The 12,912-nt window shown below is 39.8% G+C and overlaps 1 protein-coding gene across 2 annotated transcripts in view; it reads left to right on the forward strand.

The window, feature by feature from the left end:
- smox (spermine oxidase) overlaps positions 1 to 12,912 on the forward strand; it is a 61,740-nt gene that overhangs the window by 746 nt on the left and 48,082 nt on the right. The window contains exon 1 of one of the 2 annotated variants that reach the window (XM_061984027.1): positions 4,771 to 4,885. The exons of the other annotated variant lie outside the window; for it this stretch is intronic. The gene's annotated coding sequence lies outside the window, so the exon portion shown is untranslated. Of the gene's footprint in view, positions 1 to 4,770; positions 4,886 to 12,912 lie in introns of those variants that run through there. 2 annotated transcript variants of the gene reach the window in all.

Raw genomic sequence — 12,912 nt, forward strand, 5'->3', positions numbered from 1 at the left:
CACGTCAGTGAATGTGGACCGCCACTTCAGTGAAATTGGCCCGACATGCCAGTTAATGTCAGTGAAAGTGGCTCGCCACGTCAGTGAAAGTGGCCCGACACGTTAGTGAACGTGGCCCGCCATGTCAGTTCATGTCAGTGAATGTGGCCCGACATGTCAGTGAAAGTGGCTTGACATGTCAGTTAATGTCAGTGAAAGTGGCCCGCCACGTCAGTAAAAGGGGCCCGCCATGTCAGTGAATGTGGCCTGCCATGTCAGTGAATGTGGCCCGCCACGTCAGTTCATGTGGCCCGCCATGTCAGTTCATGTCAGTGAAAGTGGACCGACATGTCAGTTAATGTCAGTGAAAGTGACCCGACACGTCAGTGAATGTGGCCCGCCACGTCAGTTAAGGTGGCCCGACACGTCAGTTCATGTGGCCCGCCATGTCAGTTCATGTCAGTGAATGTGGCCCGACATGTCAGTGAAAGTGGCCCGACATGTCAGTGAAAGTGGCCCGACATGTCAGTGAAAGTGGCTCGACATGTCAGTTAATGTCAGTGAAAGTGGCCCGCCACGTCAGTGAAAGTGGCCTGCCATGTCAGTGAATGTGGCCCGCCACGTCAGTTCATGTTAGTGAATGTGGCCCACCATGTCAGTGAAAATGGCCCGCCACGTCAGTTCATGTGGCCCGCCATGTCAGTTCATGTCAGTGAATGTGGCCCACCATGTCAGTGAAAGTGGCCTGCCACGTCAGTTCATGTCAGTGAAAGTGGCCCGACATGTCAGTTAATGTCAGTGAAAGTGGCCCGCCACGTCAGTTAATGTCAGTGAAAGTGGCCCGCCATGTCAGTGAAAGTGGCCCGCCGCATCAGTGAAAGTGGCCCGCCGCATCAGTGAAAGTGGCCCCCGGCGTCAGTGAAAGTGGCCCGCCACGTCAGTTCATGTCAGTGAAAGTGGCCCGCCACGACAGTTCATGTCAGTGAATGTGGCCCGACACGTCAGTGAAAATGGCCCGACACGTCAGTTAAGGTGGCCCGACACGTCAGTTAAGGTGGCCAGATACGTCAGTTAATGTGGCCCCCATCAATTATTGTGGCCCGCCACGTCAGTTAAGGTGGCATGCAACACCATTTGTAATGGCCTGCCTCCACATTTAATGTGACACACCAAGCCATTTAAAGTGACTCGCCACACCAATTAAAGTGGCGTACCACACTATTTAATGTAGCCTGCCACATCATTTGAAGTGACCCACAACGTCACTTACAGTGTTCCGCCATGTCATATATATTGTGGCCTGCCACATCACTTAATGTGGCACACTCCGCCATTTAAGGTGACCCACCATATCATTTAAGTTGACACACCACACCATTTGAAGTGACCCGCCACATCATTTAAATGACATACCACGCCATTTAATTTGGCCCGGCCACACCATTTAATTTGGCATGCAATGCCAATTAAATTGAGCCGCCAAATCATATATTGTGGCCTGCCACATCACTTAAGGTGGCCTAGCCCATCATTCAATGTGGCCCGCCACTTCATTTAATTGGCACACCCCGCCAGATATGGCCCACCATATCATTTAAGTTGGCATACCACGCCATTTAAAGTGACATTCCACATCATTTAATTTGGCATGCGATGCAAATTAAATTGACCCGCCAAATCATATATTGTGGCATGCCACATCACTTAAATTGGCCTACCCCGCCATTCGATGTAGCCTGCCACATCAATTAATGTGGCCCACCATATCATTTAAGTTGGCATACCACGCCATTTAAAGTGACCCGCCACATCATTTAATGTGACCCGCCACGTCATTTAAAATGAAAATACTTATATACCTTCTTGTCGCCTTGACTTACAAATTCAAAGCAAGTTATCCATCAATCTGTAAAACATATAGTAATAATAAAATAGTGGCCTATGCAAATTGTATGACGATAATATTATACGTTTCTATATATATTCACTGTTAGAAGCGACCCTCTGAGCGCAGTCATAATTCCGACGCGACCCGCAATAAAAAACGAGTTCGACACCTCTGCCCTCACTGAGTTTTCTCATTTTCTGACTGTGACTGCAAAGTTATATCTGAACAACCGAGTCTAACTGCAGCAACAACTCCAATCTTTATCAATAGGATCATCATTTGTATTCCTTTTATCAATGTGTGTTATTGTGGTGGTTTTAATATTCTTCTCATCTCACAAGACAAGATGCCTGAAGTATTAGAAATGTCAGCATAAACAAGGGCTGGGCAATATGGCTGAAAACTGTATCATGATATAAGGGTTTCATATCGGCCCATATCGAAGGAACGGGAAAAAAATATTAAATTGTAAACAATTTGATTTCATATGTAACCTTCCTCTGATTATAATCCCTTCAGCTATAAAGGCAAAAAGGAAAGGAAATGTCAACACAAGTATGGGAAACACTCAAAGAATGTCAACAAAATCCTAAAATCACACTTAACAAGAACATCTTCAAATTAAGATGCACAAAAAATAAGGAGTATGTACGAAATGCTTAATAAAGTGTAACAAAATAGTGCGAAGTGTGAAAATGTAAACACAGAGAGGACTATTTTCTGCAGGTTTATTGCCAGGAAGTTACGGCTGTGTAACATTTAATTTTGGTCTGTTATTCTTATTGAAGTATGCCATGGAATTTATGTTAGGCAGTAATTATTATTTAAATATTACTGGGCCACATTAATATTATAAACTAGCACATTTTTGTTTTTTTACATTTATACGGTCCTGCACTTTTTAGTAGGGATGTCCGATCATGGCTTTTTGCCGATATCCGATATTCCGATATTGTCCAACTCTTTAATTACCGATACCGATATATACAGTCGTGGAATTAACACATTATTATGCCTATTTTGGACAACCAGGTATGGTGAAGATAAGGTACTTTAAAAAAAAAAAAAAATAAATAAGATAAATAAATTAAAAACATTTTCTTGAATAAAAAAGAAAGTAAAACAATATAAAAAACAGTTACATAGAAACTACTAATTAATGAAAATAAATAACGTAGATCGACCGGTAAATTGAGAGCTTTGCCTTCCGGCTCAGCTCCTTCTTCACCACAACGGATCGATACAGCGTCCGCATTACTGAGGACGCCGCACCGATCCGTCTGTCGATCTCACGATCCACTCTTCACTCACTCGTGAACAAGACTCCGAGGTACTTGAACTCCTCCACTTGGGGCAAGATCTCCTCCCCAACCCGGAGATGGCACTCCACCCTTTTCCGGGCGAGAACCATAGACTCGGACTTGGAGGTGCTGATTCTCATCCCAGTCGCTTCACACTCGGCTGCGAACCGATCCAGTGAGAGCTGAAGATCCTGGCCAGATGAAGCCATCAGGACCACATCATCTGCAAAAAGCAGAGACCTAATCCTGCAGCCACCAAACCGGATCCCCTCAACGCCTTGACTGCGCCTACAAATTCTGTCCATAAAAGTTATGAACAGAATCGGTGACAAAGGGCAGCCTTGGCGGAGTCCAACCCTCAATGGAAACGTGTCCGACTTACTGCCGGCAATGAAGACCAATCTCTGACACTGATCATACAGGGAGCGGACCGCCACAATCAGACAGTCCGATACCCCATACTCTCTGAGCACTCCCCACAGGACTTCCCGAGGGATACGGTCGAATGCCTTCTCCAAGTCCACAAAGCACATGGAGACTGGTTGGGCAAACTCCCATGCACCCTCAAGGACCCTGCCGAGAGCATAGAGCTGGTCCACAGTTCCACGACCGGGACGAAACAGCGTCCTCTACAGTGGACATTTGTTATATCAGTCAGACAGTTTATGAGGTGGCGTTTTGTCCAGCCCTGCTTTCCACTCGTCCCCCGTGATATTGAGGAACAAGCGGTAGGAAAATAGATGAATGGATTGAGGATGTATCTAGTAGCTTTTTAGTTTACTCGTATTTCCCGCGTTGAACTTTTTTGGGGGTGATTTCCCGCCGTGTGGTGCGACGAGACCGGCCGGCTCTGCGTCGCCTTGGAAACGCTCCAAAACAAAAGTGGCACGCTTCGCTTTGCAGAACGCAGACTTTCTTACCTCCCGCCAAAGATGGTTATGTTTTGGCCTGGGCTTGTTTGTTTGTTAGTCAGCCACATAACTCAACCAGCTATGGACGGATTCAATGCAAAAAAAACCCAACTCATTTTATTCATGACATACAGTCATAATAAAAAAAAACAAAAACAAAAAAAACACCGGTCGACATCGCTCATTAATGTGTTAATTTTGTCTAATGTTATCTAATCATTTATTGATTTCATCTGCAGAACCTTTTTTCTTTGTTGTGTACAGTGGTCACATGCGTGTCTGTGTGTGTGAATGTGTATGTGTGTGTGTCGTCCACTCCATCATCCTTGAGGCAAAAGTGTGGAATATCTAACCTTCAACACAAAGCCGCTAAGATTAAACTGTTTTTTGTTTTTTTTTCTTGCTCGATGCCGCGATGGAGACGTGTGTCCTCTAAAAATATTACAGATGCGACGCTGTGGACTCAGCTGGAATTAAAGGAGAAGAGATTGAGGAAAGCAGTAAAGTTGGAAGACGAGGGGGAGGGGGGGGAAATAAAAGGCCACCGGCAGATAGTACATTGTAGATTGCCATTTCTAGGTCAGTGGTGAAATCCCACCACCCCGCCCCCCCAACCCCACTCTCCTTACGCCACCTCACCCTGACTGCCAATCCACCCAAGGCCAGCCCACACATTAATCTGCCGCCCACACATTAATCTGCCGCCATCACGTAAAGCGTGGAAGAGCTTGGCGTGTGTGGTACCCGGCCTGGATATTACAATTACAGTAAAAAAAACAGCAGAATTAGCCGTCGGTAACAGTCAGGTAGGCGTCACTTTCTGACTTCATTTCCAAAAACACATTTCCGTACAATCTTTGCACTCCGAAAAAAGACTTTTCTCTCTAAAAGAGCAGATGAACAAAGCTTTTAACATTCTAGCTCTTTCTCATATCGTTACACATTTGAACTTTGTCTTTGATTATGGTCTCGTAATTCAGATGCCGGTTTTGGTTATTTTGAGTCTAAAACAGGGATGGGGGCCGCATTGGGCTAAAATAATTTGGTCAAGGGCCAACTGCATGTAAAGTATCTATATTCATATATATATATATATATATTCATATATATATATATATATATATATATATATATATATATATATATATATATATATATATATATATATATATATATATATATATATATACAGTATATGTGTATATATATATATGTGTATATATACAGTATATGTGTATATATATATATATATATATATATATATATATATATATATATATATATATATGTGTATATATACAGTATATGTGTATATATACACATATATATATATATATATATATATATATATATACATATATATTAGGGCTGCAACTAATGATTAATTTGATAATCAATTAATCTGTCAATTATTACATTGATTAATAATCGGATAAAAGAGACAAACTACATTTCTATCCTTTCCAGTATTTTATTGGGGAAAAAAACAGCATACCGGCACCATACTTATTTTGATTGTTTCTCAGCTGTTTGTACATGTTGCAGTTTATAAATAAAGGTTTATAAAAAAAAAAATATATATATATACAAATTTAATCGATTAGTTGTTGCAGCCCTAATATATATATATATATATATATATATATATATATATATATATATATATATATATATATATATATATATATATATATATATATATATATATATATATATATTAGGGCCCTATATATATATATATATATATATATATATATATATATATATATATATATATATATATATATATATATATATATATTAGGGCTGCAACAACTACAATCGATTATAAAAATAGTTGGCGATTAATTTAGTCATCGATTCTTTGGATCTATGCTATGCGCAGAGGGAATTTTTATTTATTTATTTATTTTATTTTATTTTTTTATTTTATTTTATTTTTTATAAACCTTTATTTATAAACTGCAACATGCACAAACAGCTGAGAAACAATAATCAAAATAAGTATGGTGCCAGTATGCTGTTTTTTTTCTCAATAAAATACTGGAAGGGATAGAAATGTAGTTTGTCTCTTTTATCCGATTATTAATCGATTAATCGAAGTAATAATCGACAGATTAATCGATTATCAAATTAATCGTTAGTTGCAGCCCTAATATATATATGTGTGTATGTACGTATATAATATGTGTGTACATATGTATAAATATGTATGTTTATATATGTATATATATATTCTACATATTAAAATAATATAATGGATATAAATAATTAATAATATAATTGGATATTAAGAGTATGTAGCTTCTTTACTTCTGTGACAACCTCCTTAAAGTTTTATAAACAATCAGAAAAATCAAGCAGCTAAAATGCGCCAAACATGTGGAGAGTGTTTTCCGTTTTTCCCATCATGTTTTGTAACGGATTTAAATGGGTGTAATTTTTAATTTCTTATGTCGATTGGACGTTTTTTATAATGTCCACAACGTCTGTTGACAATTTATTTCATTTATTTATTTTCTGCACCATGACTAGGGAAGGTTGTTTGATTGGGTCATATGAGTGAATGATGCGCACACCACCATTCAGAGCATAATTCAAGGTAATTGACCTGAATTTCTTACATAGTTCACTAGGTGGCGACATAATAGCAGCATCAAAATGATGAATGAATAAAGTCTCTCTGTGGGTAAAATTACTTATTAAACTCATGACGCTCGAGGGCCAAATTAAAGGCGTCGGCGGGCCGTAGTTTGGACACTTGTCTAAAATATGCTGTGCTGCCCTACATCATCTTTTGCAGTAGTACCACTTATTACCTGTAGAGGCAGTAGAACATTTGATTTTCCTTCAATCTGGCGTGAGGTGCACAGCGGTCCCAACTATTACATCATCAATGTTTGTTTTCACGTAGCACTTATTGAATGCCTGTAAACAAAAGATATATACAACGAAAAAATCCATAAAAAAGTTATCTTTCGCCACATCGCTCTTCAAAATGTGCGGCTTCACTTTACTGCAGTTTTTCTTTTTTTCTTTTTTCTTTTTTAACTATTGACAATGTATTTTTGGCCTAAATTAAGGTTTCTTTGTGCAAAAAAACGTTACGTTCCGGTGTAGAAGAGGTTGGAACGTGTCACAGATGGCAGGCAGAGTGCAAGTAAAGAGTCTTAAGGGGGACCTATTATGCCAAACCAACTTTTCTTTTCTATTGGTGCCTATTTTTGTCTATTTAGGATCTGCATAAGTTACAAAAATGTGAAATCAAATCATGGAGGCATGACAGAGATATTTATAAAACAATCTTGCCTTCCTTCATACTTCCTCCAAACGAGCCGTTTGGAATTTGCACAACTTGTGACGTTTTTCCAATACGTGACGTCAGGGGATGTCACCATTTATGGTACATTTTTGCCTAAGTGCGCCATTGTTGTCTGTTGCCATAGTCAATAAGTTCCTCTTTTTTGTTTGTTTCCTCTTGTTGTGGAGCAAACTGGCTCGTACATGCACATGCATCCTCTGCTGTTGCCATTTCTAATAAAAAGTAGTGTATAGTTCTTACTTATATCTGTCAGTAGACCCACTATGAAAGCGCTAAAAACTACAACATGTCTAAGTGTAGTCACGTAACTAAGACCACCATTACATGTTATGTAGACCACAAGGAAGTGTTTTAAATGTAGAAAAAAAAAAATCATAATGTGACCCTGGGCTTCACGGTGGCAGAGGGGTTAGTGCATCTGCCTCACAATACAAAGGTCCTGAGTAGTCTTGGGTTCAATCCCGGGCTCGGGATCTTTCTGTGTGGAGTTTGCATGTTCTCCCCGTGACTGCGTGGGTTCCCTCCGGGTACTCCGGCTTCCTCCCACCTCCAAAGACATGCACCTGGGGATAAGTTGATTGGCAACACTAAATTGGCCCTAGTGTGTGAATGTGAGTGTGAATGTTGTCTGTCTATCTGTGTTGGCCCTGCGATGAGGTGGCGACTTGTCCAGGGTGTACCCCGCCTTCCGCCCGATTGTAGCTGAGATAGGCTCCAGCGCCCCCCGCGACCCCAAAGGGAATAAGCGGTAGAAAATGGATGGATGGATAATGTGACCCTTTTAAATAAAATATAGTGCAGCAGGGAAGTGCACAAATATAATAGGCTGGCATATAAAGTATCCTGATTGGGACGGCGTGGCGCAGTGGAAGAATGGCCGTGCGCGACCCGAGGGTCCCTGGTTCAATCCCCACCTAGTACCAACCTCGTCATGTCCGTTGTGTCCTGAGCAAGACACTTCACCCTTGCTCCTGATGGGTGCTGGTTAGCGCCTTGCATGGCAGCTCCCTCCATCAGTGTGTGAATGTGTGTGTGAATGGGTAAATGTGGAAGTAGTGTCAAAGCGCTTTGAGTACCTTGAAGGTAGAAAAGCGCTATACAAGTACAACCCATTTATCATTTATTTAACCTGAGGTGTGTCCTGATTGCCAATCAGGGACAGGTGATGAAGCCAGCACTCAGACGAGAAAACAGGTGACAAAAGGAGCCAAACAGGAAGTGGAATTTAAAATAAAAACGCTGGAAAAACAACAACAATTCAAAGCACAAGAACATAAATAAACAGTCCAGAAAACGGCTCAGTGGCTTAATTAACTAAACATTCCAATAATACAGTAGTATTGGCCATAAGGGTGGTCCAAAAAAATCTATTTATATTTGTGTCGAGATTCTAATTTATTCTAGTTCTAAATTGATTCATAATTTTCAAAAATCAATTTTTTTATCTTAATAAAAAAAAAAAAATCAATAATAAAAAAAAAACATGTTTTTTTAGTAGTCATATGTCAGCAGCCAATATACGTTTTTGTAATCTGTGTAACCTGGTCTAAAATGTTTTATTTGGGGCTGCACTAAATAGCTAACTATATAATTACGATTATTATCATCAATAGTGAATTTAATCATGTTATGTAAAAACATTTTTATTGCATTTTTATTGTAAACGAAGAGTATGCGAACAAAGCTTTTCTTTCCAAATGAAACTTAAAATAAAAATAATGTATAAGTAGTGAGATAAAATTAACAAAGGGATAACTAAAAATCACGCTTTTTAAAATGTTAATATCACCGACGATCACTCTTATTCAATGGTTGTGGCCAAAATTGTGATGGTGATTGAAATTCAATAAATTGTGCAGCCCTCGTTTTATCATTTTTATACCAAATAATATATTGCAAAAATTCGAAATAAGATTTGCCATTTGTTTTAATCCCACTTTGAACCAAGTCCTAATTTAAAAAAATAAATGTTTTTTTTTTTTTTTTAAACATTCTTTTTAATTAAATTAAATTTTTTCATGAAAAATGTTGAAAACATATATTTTTAAGATGTATAAAATATTCCGAGAATCGGTTTAACTTCAGAATCGTTTTTTTAATTCTGAATCAAATTGTCACCCCAAGAATTGGAATCGAATCATAACTTATTTTAAGATCTACATCCCTAATTGGCCACTAGATGAGAGTAAACGGATCAGAGGGCACTGTTCAGTATCATGGCCACTGATTGGCCCAACCTCAGCCAGCATTACTATATTTGATAGAACTAGTGTAATGGTGACTAAAGGATGTTTTTTCATGTCTTAAGGGCTCCCATAATGTTAAAAAAAAACATATTTAGGTTTATTGTATGCTCTTGATATGAAAATATGTGATTTTGAAAAAATAATTCCGACTTTGCGGAAATGTACCGTATTTTTCGGACTATAAGTCGCAGTTTTTTTAATAGTTTGGCCGGGCTCCAGTGCGATTTATATATGTTTTTTTCCTTCTTTATTATGCATTTTCGGCAATTGCGACTTATACTCCGAAAAATACGGTACTTACGATTACGGTTGTCAGGAACTGCTGGTGACGAACCCCAAGATGCAGAGATGGCAGGCGTGTTGCAGGAAAACATGAATTTAATGTCAAAATGAAATGCAGGGAAAACAGGAACCAGGATAACAGGAGACAAGATACCAGGAAAACTGGAGACAGCAAACAATCCCTCGAGCCCTGGCTGAAGGGCGAGGCAGGCATAAATAGCCAGCTGATTGACACAAGGTGTGGCCAGACTGCCAATCAGCCGCAGGTGAGGGGAAACAGCGCTCAGGGAGATGTGCAGGAAATGGAACCAAAATAACAGCGCTGACAGGAAATAAACCCAAACAGAGGAAAACCCAAACTGTCAGTGACAAGCCTGACAACGGTACTACAATTACTGTTAGGGGTGCTGAGAAAATCTAACCATATGCGAATTGCGATTTCAAATCAGTTCATTGTTTTCAATAAAGAATAACAATTGTAGCAATCAATTTTTTTAGGCCTAGTGTAAAGGTGACTATTTGGATGTGAATTCATGTCTAGCGGGCTCTCATAGTGTAAACAAAACATATTTTGACGGTTGCAACAGATTTCTTATAGTCTGGCTATGAAAATGTACTTACTAAAATGACTTACGTTTACTACGATTACTGTAGTTTTTTAATTGTCCTACCAACCCCGTTTCCATATGAGTTGGGAAATTGTGTCAGATGTAAATATAAACATAATACAATGATTTGCAAATCATTGTATTCCGTTTATATTTACATCTAACACAATTTCCCAACTCATATGGAAACGGGGTTTGTACTAGTGCTTCCAACAGAAACACCTGTCCAGTAAATCCGAGAAGAGGCTGACCCACATTTTGGGTTACGCCGCCGTCATGTCACATGTCACACGTGTTGACATTAGCAGCTTTAGCACATACTGTATGTGCGCAGGCTACATGACAACAATGTGAAACAGGTGGTTGTGCATCTATACGGGAATGATCAAATGTGTGTCTGCAGAGGTTCTGTCTGCACTTTGTGTGCTCACATGTTGCTTGGCTGACACCTTCCAGTCACAGCATGTGTCTCCAAGGAACCGTGGGAGGGAAAAATGGGACAAAACGCTCATATAACTCGGCTCTGTTGCGTTATCAGGCACTAGGTTTCTCTCTCACACAGCTTTCTGCATTTGTAATGCAATGCTCACATTGAGCATCAGTGTGCCTCACTAGTTGCAGCACAGTCGGCTGGAACTAAAAGGGATGTGCCGAGTGATAGACCACTGATCAGTATCGGATGATTTTCGTGGAAAAGTCTGCGATCGCCATTGCCGATTAATGCCTTTTAATGCCGACCACAAACGCTGATTCCCCTAGTTGACACTGTATTTATTTGTGTGTGTGTATATATATATATACAGGTAAAAGCCAGTAAATTAGAATATTTTGAAAAACTTGATTTATTTCACAATTGCATTCAAAAGGTGTAACTTGTACATTATATTTATTCATTGCACACAGACTGATGCATTCAAATGTTTATTTCATTTAATTTTGATGATTTGAAGTGGCAACAAATGAAAATCCAAAATTCCGTGTGTCACAAAATTAGAATATTACTTAAGGCTAATACAAAAAAGGGATTTTTAGAAATGTTGGCCAACTGAAAAGTATGAAAATGAAAAATATGAGCATGTACAATACTCAATACTTGGTTGGAGCTCCTTTTGCCTCAATTACTGCGTTAATGCGGCGTGGCATGGAGTCGATGAGTTTCTGGCACTGCTCAGGTGTTATGAGAGCCCAGGTTGCTCTGATAGTGGCCTTCAACTCTTCTGCGTTTTTGGGTCTGGCATTCTGCATCTTCCTTTTCACAATACCCCACAGATTTTCTATGGGGCTAAGGTCAGGGGAGTTGGCGGGCCAATTTAGAACAGAAATACCATGGTCCGTAAACCAGGCACGGGTAGATTTTGCGCTGTGTGCAGGCGCCAAGTCCTGTTGGAACTTGAAATCTCCATCTCCATAGAGCAGGTCAGCAGCAGGAAGCATGAAGTGCTCTAAAACTTGCTGGTAGACGGCTGCGTTGACCCTGGATCTCAGGAAACAGAGTGGACCGACACCAGCAGATGACATGACACCCCAAACCATCACCCAACCATGCAAATTTTGCATTTCCTTTGGAAATCGAGGTCCCAGAGTCTGGAGGAAGACAGGAGAGGCACAGGATCCACGTTGCCTGAAGTCTAGTGTAACGTTTCCACCATCAGTGATGGTTTGGGGTGCCATGTCATCTGCTGGTGTCGGTCCACTCTGTTTCCTGAGATCCAGGGTCAACGCAGCCGTCTACCAGCAAGTTTTAGAGCACTTCATGCTTCCTGCTGCTGACCTGCTCTATGGAGATGGAGATTTCAGGTTCCAACAGGACTTGGCGCCTGCACACAGCGCAAAATCTACCCGTGCCTGGTTTACGGACCATGGTATTTCTGTTCTAAATTGGCCCGCCAACTCCCCTGACCTTAGCCCCATAGAAAATCTGTGGGGTATTGTGAAAAGGAAGATGCAGAATGCCAGACCCAAAAACGCAGAAGAGTTGAAGGCCACTATCAGAGCAACCTGGGCTCTCATAACACCTGAGCAGTGCCAGAAACTCATCGACTCCATGCCACGCCGCATTAACGCAGTAATTGAGGCAAAAGGAGCTCCAACCAAGTATTGAGTATTGTACATGCTCATATTTTTCATTTTCATACTTTTCAGTTGGCCAACATTTCTAAAAATCCCTTTTTTGTATTAGCCTTAAGTAATATTCTAATTTTGTGACACACGGAATTTTGGATTTTCATTTGTTGCCACTTCAAATCATCAAAATTAAATGAAATAAACATTTGAATGCATCAGTCTGTGTGCAATGAATAAATATAATGTACAAGTTACACCTTTTGAATGCAATTACTGAAATAAATCAAGTTTTTCAAAATATTCTAATTTAC

The sequence above is a fragment of the Nerophis lumbriciformis genome, linkage group LG25, assembly GCF_033978685.3.
Source record: "Nerophis lumbriciformis linkage group LG25, RoL_Nlum_v2.1, whole genome shotgun sequence".
NCBI classification, from domain to species: domain Eukaryota; kingdom Metazoa; phylum Chordata; class Actinopteri; order Syngnathiformes; family Syngnathidae; genus Nerophis; species Nerophis lumbriciformis.